The sequence below is a fragment of the Chlorocebus sabaeus genome, chromosome 23, assembly GCF_047675955.1.
Source record: "Chlorocebus sabaeus isolate Y175 chromosome 23, mChlSab1.0.hap1, whole genome shotgun sequence".
In the NCBI taxonomy this organism is placed as follows: Eukaryota; Metazoa; Chordata; class Mammalia; order Primates; family Cercopithecidae; genus Chlorocebus; species Chlorocebus sabaeus.
In genome coordinates, this window is record NC_132926.1 from 44,267,476 (window position 1) to 44,276,939 (window position 9,464).

The window sequence follows — 9,464 nt, forward strand, 5'->3', positions numbered from 1 at the left end:
CTCCCTCCCTCCCTCCCTCCCTCCCTCCCTCCCTCCCTCCCTCCCTCCCTTCCTTCCTTCCTTCCTTCCTTCCTTCCTTCCTTCCTTCCTTCCTTCCTTCCTTCTTTGTGTGTCTTGCTTGGTCACCCAGGTGATCATAGCTCACTGCAGCCCCTCCAACTCCTGGACACAAGCCATCCTCCCACTGCACCCTCCAGAGTAGGGACTACACGTATAAGCCACCACACCTGGCTAATTTTTCTTTTTTTCTTTCTCTCTCTTTGTTTCTTTTCTTTTCTTTTTTCTTTTCTTTTCTTTCTTTCTTTTCTTTCTTTCTTTTTTAAATAGAGACAGGGTCTCACTATGTTACCTAGACTGGTCTTAAACTGCTAGCCTCAAGCAATCCTCCTGCCTCAGCCTTCCTTGGTGCTGGGGTTACGGGCATGAACCACTGCACCTAGCTGAGTGGATTGCTTTTTAACCTTATAATTCACTGCTTCTTTTTCTCTCCTTGATTCCAAACTGACCATATTACTAAACTAGATATTAATTAAGGAGTGATTGTATGTATATGTTTGTGTGGAATATATGTTACAGGCTGCATTCCAGAGCCACTTACAAATTTTTCTGTTTTTATTATGTATTTTTAAACAGAATCATACCCTAGAATTCTGTTATTTTTAGATTATACTTTCTAGTTGTTGGTCTTGATGTGCTTTTTATTATTTAGAATTTTACTTTTTATTATTTGTTTAGTATGTATTTTAGACTAATTTTGTTTTTTGGTCTTTTTCTTCTTTTTTTTCTGCCACACCTTTGGAGATCTCAGATAGACTAATTTTGAAATTGATTTTTGCTGTTTTACTTTTTCTTTTCAAATGGCAAACAGGAAGCATACAAGTAAATAAGACACGTATGAATTTAGTCTATACCTTACCAAGAAAAGACAGGTGCCATTCCTCCTGCTTAGCTCTGTAGTGGCCCTCCTGCCTTCCTACAGTACCTCCTCATTTTTTCTTAGATGAAACATTTGCCATGAAAATCAACCTTGAAGGATTGTATTTGCCTGTGATTTTTTCCCATTAGTATGGTAAACCTAAGCAGGACTATATATAGACATTACACACAAAGACTAGCCTTATAAATTGTTTTAACACTAATCCTGTTTTCATTGAAAATATCAGATAAATTGATTCAAAATACATTTGCCTATTTTGTTTCACATTGTATAAGCCGATACTGAGATAATGACAAATCAAACTTTTAACGGAAAAATTAACCAAATTGTTTGTCATCATTGAAATGAAGTCTTGTAATTATTTTAGTTACTGTCTTGGATAAAATGTTAATAAAACTTTTCCAGACCAAAGAGTTTCATCGTAAATAATAGGATACTTTCAAAAAATAGTATTTCAAGGTTGCCTATGTAGTTTAGAGTTTAATTAAAACTAGCAATTTTAGGAAAAAACAGAAATGCAACTAAGCAGCCAAGTGAAAGACGCTATTGAAAAAGAATACTTAAAAAGTTAAATATTCCTTAATTTCAAGTTTATGAACACAAATACATTAAACTAGAATGCATTTTAGAAATGAACTACTTTAGGCATTTTAAATTGCTGGGGAAAAACATCCTGCAGGAGGGCCTTGAGTAGATCTTAAAAAAAAAGTTTATATCAAGGCAAGTAGTTTTGTAGTTATCAGTTTATTCAGTCTGTTGCAGAATTGAATCCAGAGTTTGATTCCTAAATTTCTTTCTGGGCAGGTACATTATTGAGGCTCATTTCAGATAGCAAGGAATAAACCAATTATGAAATAGTAGATACTTTCCAAAAACAGTTCCCTTTTTTTTCTTTACATATATTTTCAGAATGTCAACTGTCTTGTACATGTTGATATTGGCCTACATTGTTAATAATTAGCGATATTTTTAAAAGCCTAATTAAAAATATGTTATTTCATAACTTTCATTTTATCCATGTGTCAACAAAATTTTATACAGACATTTACACAGGTAATTCTGTAAGTCTTTTCTTTATGTTTGTAGTTACTGTTCAACAATTCTATAGTAGATTCTGTTATTTGACAGTATCACTTTATTCCAAATAATGTTAAATGAATTTCAAATATTTTTATAAATAAAGTAGTATTCAGTCTCCTGTTTTAAAAATCTTAACATTTTTTCCCTGTCTATCTCTAATATAGCATAGATTTGCACAGAGGACTGATAGAGGATATGTTGCATTCATAAGACATCACCACAATTACATCAGCTCAAGTGTCCCTTTTCAAGGAAAAATGGTGATTTAAAAATAATGAGACGCAGCTGTCTTTCCTTCTATCATTTGTATAACGCCTTCCAGTCTCAGTGAAATGAATGAGTCGTTTTCTCTTTAAATCTTTATGTAATATCATTATAATGTTGTGGCTTTGAAACTTTTTATCTGAAAATCATCTTTGTATACACTCATCTGATTTGGACAGAAAACAAAAACAAGACCTAAAAGTGTAGTAGGAATAAAGAAGGGACTTACCCGTAGTTCCAGAGGGTGCCAGCTGGGTTTAACCCACTATTGAAGGGAAGGAAGAGGCATCTCCTTCCCTCACAGACTAATCTAGTGGCTCTGTGCTTAGTATTATAGCACCACTGACTTTTATCAGCTGCCAAACAGTGACATCTGATGTGCTTGCCTGTCCATCTACCTATGCTGGCATGTCAAAGTAAGAGTCCACAATCTAAACAATATCTCAGATGTCTTAGTGATATTTAAGGAGTGGGATTACATGAGTTTCTTTTGCAAGCCTCTTTATTTTAGACGTGAATTTTGACTATGAACTTTAGCAAGCTCATGTGAGGGAAGGGCGGTGAATAGGGAAATGGGAAAAATAGAAAAAAACCCTCTTATTTCTTTATTATGGTGGGGACTTTGAATTTTCCCAATTTAAGAGACAGGACTAAAGGGGAAATAATATTTCAAGAGTGGAGTTCATCTGTCTATTATACTAAGACTTCCCCAGGAATAAGACCAGTGGTAGATGGGCTCCAAATTGATTTGTATTGCATAATTCTTCATCTGAAGTCTTTTTTTCTTTTGCCTAATGAGAGTAGGATTCAATAACAGATTTGAGATCTCTCAGTACTAGCAATTTGTTCCAAGGTGGAGGGCAGTCTGCGCAAAGCAGGAGACCAGGGTCATAGTGACATGTCACTGGCAAGGTAGGGAGGTGGAAAAACATGATTGTGTTTCTTTAGCAAGTTTTCTGAATCCATATGGCATATGCCCCTTTCGCCTAGTGCTTTTATTCTAAAGGAGTTTTGAAACAAGAAACAACCAAACAAATAAGCAATCTACATAATTAGGGCTGTCAATGTATGTTCATCTCCCTTTACTCCTAACAGTTATATAGTTTCCTTTCACTTTTTTTCACGGAGACCATCATGGTATTTAGGTTTCCATTTTTGTGCAGGGAAGTAAATAATTGCAGAAGAATAAAATGTTGAATCAACAAACGTGGTGAAGTAGGGTAGGTGGCATGAGGATCCGGCCAATGGAGTAGAATTATCTCCATGGGGTGGCTTCAGTTCCCCTCCCTCATGAGTAGATACCCCAATCTTGATTGAATTAACATGTACATTAGGGTCCAGCAACTAGATGTTTAAGCACATATGAGCCATGTAAAATTCTTCACAGCTGACCATATAGGTGTACCTTTCTTTGGTGTTCAAAGAAAGTTTGATAATTTCTGCCTGGGCGCACAGCCCTTAGTAGAAAAAACATGCTAGACTTGGTGAGTAGGTGGTTGCCTACAAAGTCTTATTTCAGGAGTCTCCCAAAATATTCCTTAACATCTGTTCACTGATATTTCAAATTCCATTAATAGAGACAAAGCCTTTCCATCTAAATTAGAGAGACTTAAAATGCAAATGCAAGTGATAGAATAAAAATAATAGTAGCCAGTATATAGCATTTATAATGAGTAAGACATGCCTTCAAGCATTTTATTTTATTATTAGTTTTTTTTTTTTAGAGGCAGGGTCTTACTCTGTCACCTAGGCTGGAGTGCAGTGATATGATCAGAACTCACTGCAGCCTCAAACCCCTGGGCCCAAGAGATCCTTCCTCTGCAGCCTTTCAAGTAGCTAGGGCTACAGGCATGCACCACTATACCCAGCTAATTTTACAATTTTTTGTAGAGACAGAGTTTCACTATGTTGCCCAAGCTGGTCTCGAACTCCTGATGTCAAGCGATCCTCCCACATCATCATCTCAAAGCACTGGAATTATAGGCATAAACCATATGCCCAGCCTATCTATTCTAAGCATTTTAAATGTGGTATATATGACTGACATTTGGTTCTGCTGGAGAACAGGGTTTGATTAGGGCATGGAAAAGGAAGTAATAGATTTGAGGTCTCTCTGTACTAAAAGTTTGAGCTATACCTCACCAGCCAAGTAGGGAAGACATCCAGGACAACCTGCTAAATACCCGATTTTGCCTACAGCAGGTTCTAAGGGTACTACACTTGAGGAAGAATTTAGTTCTGCTTACTCTTTGTCTTTCAAACTTTGCCTCTTCTCTAGGTCTTTGTGAGATACAACCCAGGTTACAGCGTGATAAATGTGATAGCCTCCATGGTACATCAAAGCTAAAGTTCTTGCTATAATAGGGAGATCAAGGGATGATTTAGGAAAGGTAAGTAGGTTCTCTTTTACGATACCATTCTCAGTAGTCAGGGGTCTATATTTAATAATCTACTGTAAATCTGTTCCTGCCTTTTAATGTTTGATTTGCTTTTTTGAATGGTCGTTTGTTTCCTCACAAATATGGCTATTTGAATGGTTTAATTGCCTATTTGAGAAAAATCATAGACTCTTAAGACTGGAAGAATTATTACAATGCCAGATGGGTGAACTTTTACTACAGTCTGTTCATAAAGACAGCCTTTTCCATTTCTTTTTCTAAATTATCAGTAAGGGCCTTCAGTAAATTATTCAAATGCCTTACAAAACACAGTAACTTCCTACTATCTCACTGAAACCTTTCCTGTTACATGTTAAGGGAATTCCTTGTCTATCAGTTTCAGAAACAGGGTAGCTATTTAACTGTCACTCATCCTTCCCTCTTCATTTATAGCTCTTGTCTTTCAAAAATATAAGGTATATATGCTATTGTAAAAAAAAATGGTGCTGTGAGCTTCTTCTAAAGTCAGAAGTCAGATGTATGTGACGAAACTTATTTCTGTTATATCAACTGGAAAGGAATATGTCACATTGAGGATGGAAGAACTAAAGAGTAAAGAAAGTTTTATTTTAGTTCACACAAATTCACTGTGGTTATTAAAGTTCTGCGTAGACATATAACGAAAGGGAATCCCATTGTAGCATTTATAATTTGAAATATCCAATCTAGCATTTGACTCAATCTTATATTATTCCCAAGCAAGAAATTAATGGAATCCATGGAGTTTGGAGTAAAAGAATACAAATGATAACATTAATTTGGCTAATGCTCTACAACTTTCTAGACATATTTACCTCTTGTTATTTGTTTTTGGAGACCTGAGTATGAGCGCCCACTCCACCACATACATGCTGTGTAGCCTTAAACAAGTTGCTTAAACTTTGAGCTTTCATAACTAATTGAAAAATGAGGCTAGGTATGGTGGTGCATTTCTGTCGTCCCAGCTACATGGGAGGCTGAGGTGGGAAAATCGCTTGAGCCCAAGAGATCGAGGCACAGGGAACCATGATCACACCACTGCACTCCAGCCTGGGTGACACAGCAAGACCCAGGACCCAGACTCCCCCCCGCAAAAAAAAAAAAAAGTAGTACCAGGTTTACCAACCTAAATCAGATGATTGATGAGAGACTCAAATGAAATGGGAAGTCGTATAATGGACATTCTGTGGGTTTATCTCCTTAACTAAATTGTTTCTGAGGGAGGGACTGTTTACTACTTATTTATCTTGCCTAACACTGTGGCTCATAGTAGACACTCAATAAAAACTTGTTAACTTTTATGGAATATTTACCCAATAGTTTTCTCCACAGATGATTTTACTAATGAAGATGGTCATTTGTTATGAAAGATATTAACTTATAAATTCAAGGTCTTTTAAAGTTTTATTTATTTGCTTATTTTTATTTTCGAGATGGGTTCCCACTTGGTCTCTGAGGTTGAAGTGCAGTGGCATGATCATATCTATTGCAGCCTCGAACTCCTAGGCTCAAGTGATCCTCCTGCCACAGCCTCCCAAAGTGTTGGGATTACATGTGTGAGCCACTGTGCCTTTTAAAGCTTTAAAGGCTCACTTTCTTTTTTTTTTTTTTAAAGACAGGGTCTTGCTCTGCCCTCCAGGCTGGAATGCAGTGGCAGGATCACATCTCACTGCAGGCCTGACCTCCCCAGCTTAAGCCATCCTCCCACTTCAGCATCCCAAGTAGCTGAGACTACAGACATGAGCCACCACACCCAGCTAATTTTTACATATTTTTGTAGAGATAGGATCTCACTATATTGCCTAGGCTGGTCTAGAAGTTCTGGGCTCAAGCAGTCCGCCTGCCTCAGGCTGCCAAAGTGCTGGGATTACGGGTGTAAGCCACTGTGCCTGACCTAGGCTTACTATTTGGGTGTGTGTGTGTGTGTGTGTGTGTGTGTGTCTGTATGTTTGAGACAGTGTCTTGCTCTGTTGCCCAGGCTGGAGTGCAGTGGCGCGATCTCGGCTCACTGCAACCTCCGCCTCCCGGGTTGAAGTGATTCTCCTGCCTAAGCCTCCTGAATAGCTGGGATTACAGGTGTGTGCCACCATGCTTGGCTCGGCTAATTTTTGTATTTTTAGTACAGACGGGGTTTCACCATGTTGGTTAGGCTGTTCTCAGACTTCTGACCTCGTGATCCACCTGCCTCAGCCTCCCAAAGGCTTGCTATTAAACACAGGTATGTAGAAAAAATTTAGATAATCAGTATTGGCCGTCTTCCCAAGGCAAGCCTAGCATGCTTTGTCACCCAGGCTGGAGTGCAGTGGTGTGATCTCGGCTCCCTGCAACCTCTGCCTCTTGGGTTCAAGCGATTCTTGTGCCTCAGCCTCCCAAGTAGCTGGGATTACAGGCATGTGCCACCACGCCCAGATAATTTTTGTATTTTTAGTAGAGATGGGGTTTCTCCATGTTGGTCAGGCTGGTCTTGAACTCCTGACCTCAGGTGATCTGCCCGCCTCGGCCTCCCAAAATGCTGGGATTACAGGGGTGAGCCACCATGCCAAGCCCCTAGGTTATTTTTTAAACAATATTTTGATTTGAGGTTTGTGTTGAGGGGTGAAGTAGCAAATGGTGATGGATTGTGTTGTTTTAAACATAACCTGGTGGGAAAATTCACTTAACTCAATTATCTTTACATTTCTACATTTGTTTTCCAAACACAAGGACAGTTCTGTTTTTATTCTAAGGTCTGTTTTTCTTCATGGATAAAGAAGAAACCTGTATCACAAAATGTTTTACATTTTTATATTGAGATAGGACACTGAATTCTATTTTGGAAAGAGATTCCACTTCTTCAAAATCTTGTGTTATTTCAGCATTGATTTTTCTTTTCCTTTTTGTTTTTTTTTGGAGACAGAGTCTTGCTCTGTCGCTCAGGCTGGAGTGCAGTGTCACGATCTCAGCTCACTGCAACCTCCACCTTCTGGTTCAAGCAATTCTGGTGCCTCAGTCTCCTAAGTAGCTGGGACTACAGGTGCACATCACCATGCCCAACTAATTTTTTTATTTTTTATTTTTAGTAGAGACGAGGTTTCACCATGTTGACCAGGCTGGTCTTGAACTCCTGACCTCAAGTAATCCACCTGCCTCAGCCTCCAAAGTTCTAAGATTACAGGCATGAATCACCGCACCCGGCCTGATTTTTTTTTTTTTTTCAATAAGTCTGTGTAACAAACCCTTAAATGTGAATCTAAGCACCAGGCTTAATATTTCAGCCATGGTGAAATGCACACTGAAAGGCAAGAGAGGACCGACACAATTAAAGTGACTCATGTTAGAATGCAAACTCCCTGAGGACAGGAGCTTTGTCATGATCTGTCTACAGAACCAGGAATATTTCTTGAATGAATGAATGTTGGGCCTGTCTCCTCTTACTACTGTGCTTGTAGCTCAAAAGTATTTCCACTGATGGTACAGAAATCCTTCTTTGGAAACTGGATCTCATGTTCATTATGAGTGATCGGTTCAGGAATGATTGGCGTAACATTTATGGCGGTATCGTCTGGATTTGTGTCCTTTGTGTAGCTTTCGGTGCTCCAGGGAGAGGAGGCCAGTTTTGGAGAAAATTTGCTGATGGATAACTTGGGAGGACTCTCTGATTTCTCTACTACTTTTCTTTCTGGAAAATATAATTAATCACGAGTTCAGATGGAAACAAAGATTCTTCCTTCTGACTCAGGGCTGAATTGTAGCAAGGAGATTTTTGAAGAGTTATTACCTGGGGAAACGAAGAGTTTTGCTGTAGAAGCTGCAGTGCCAGCCTCATTTTCTGCAATACACTTGAACTCCTCAGAGTCTTCAGGAAATTCTTCTGTGATAAGGTGCAGACTTCCTGTGGAAAGAGCAGAAATTCAACTTGATTAGCGTATTTGGATGCCCCAAGTTAACAGACGTATAGTGTGGGAAGATGTTGGGGAGAGTAGGTACTAGGAATAAATAGATTATTCCTGAGATTTAAAAAAAAATCCATCTGATTCGGTATTTTCTCTTCTCAGTGGGCTCATAAAGATAAATATTAAAAATACAACCCCATTGGCTGGGCACAGTGGCTCACGCCTGTAATCCCAGCACTCTGGGAGGCCAAGGCAGTGGATCACCTGAGGTCAGGAGTTTTAGACCAGCCTGGCCAGCATGGCGAAACCCTGCCTCTACTAAAAAAAATTACAAAAATTAGCCAGGTGTGGTGGCGGGCACCTGTAATCCCAGCTAATCAGGAGGCTGAGGCAGGAGAATCATTTGAACCTGGGAGGCGGAGATCGTAGTGAGCTGAGATCATGCCACTGTACTCCATACTGGGTGACGGAGCCAGACTCCATCTCAAAAAAAAAACAAGAGAAAACAAAACAAAAAGCCCCATTAATTGTACATTTCAAAATAGCTAGAAGAGAGTAATTTGAATGTTTCTAGTATAAAGTAATTTAGGCGATGCATATCTCATTTACCCTGATTTGATTATATGAATGTATTAAATTATCACATATACCTTGAAAATATGTACATCTAATATATATCAATAAAATAAAAAAAAACTAAAACAATCGCATCATGGTTCTTATCAACTGCCGCTTAGACATGTCTGTTTTCTCTACTAGACTATGAAATCCTTGAAAGCAGGATTACATTTTATTCTTTGATTTCTAGAATTCGGTAGCTTTAGTCCTATAGAAACATACTCTGAACTGAACTAGAAATTATCACTACCATCAGACTTAGACCTAATGTTAATG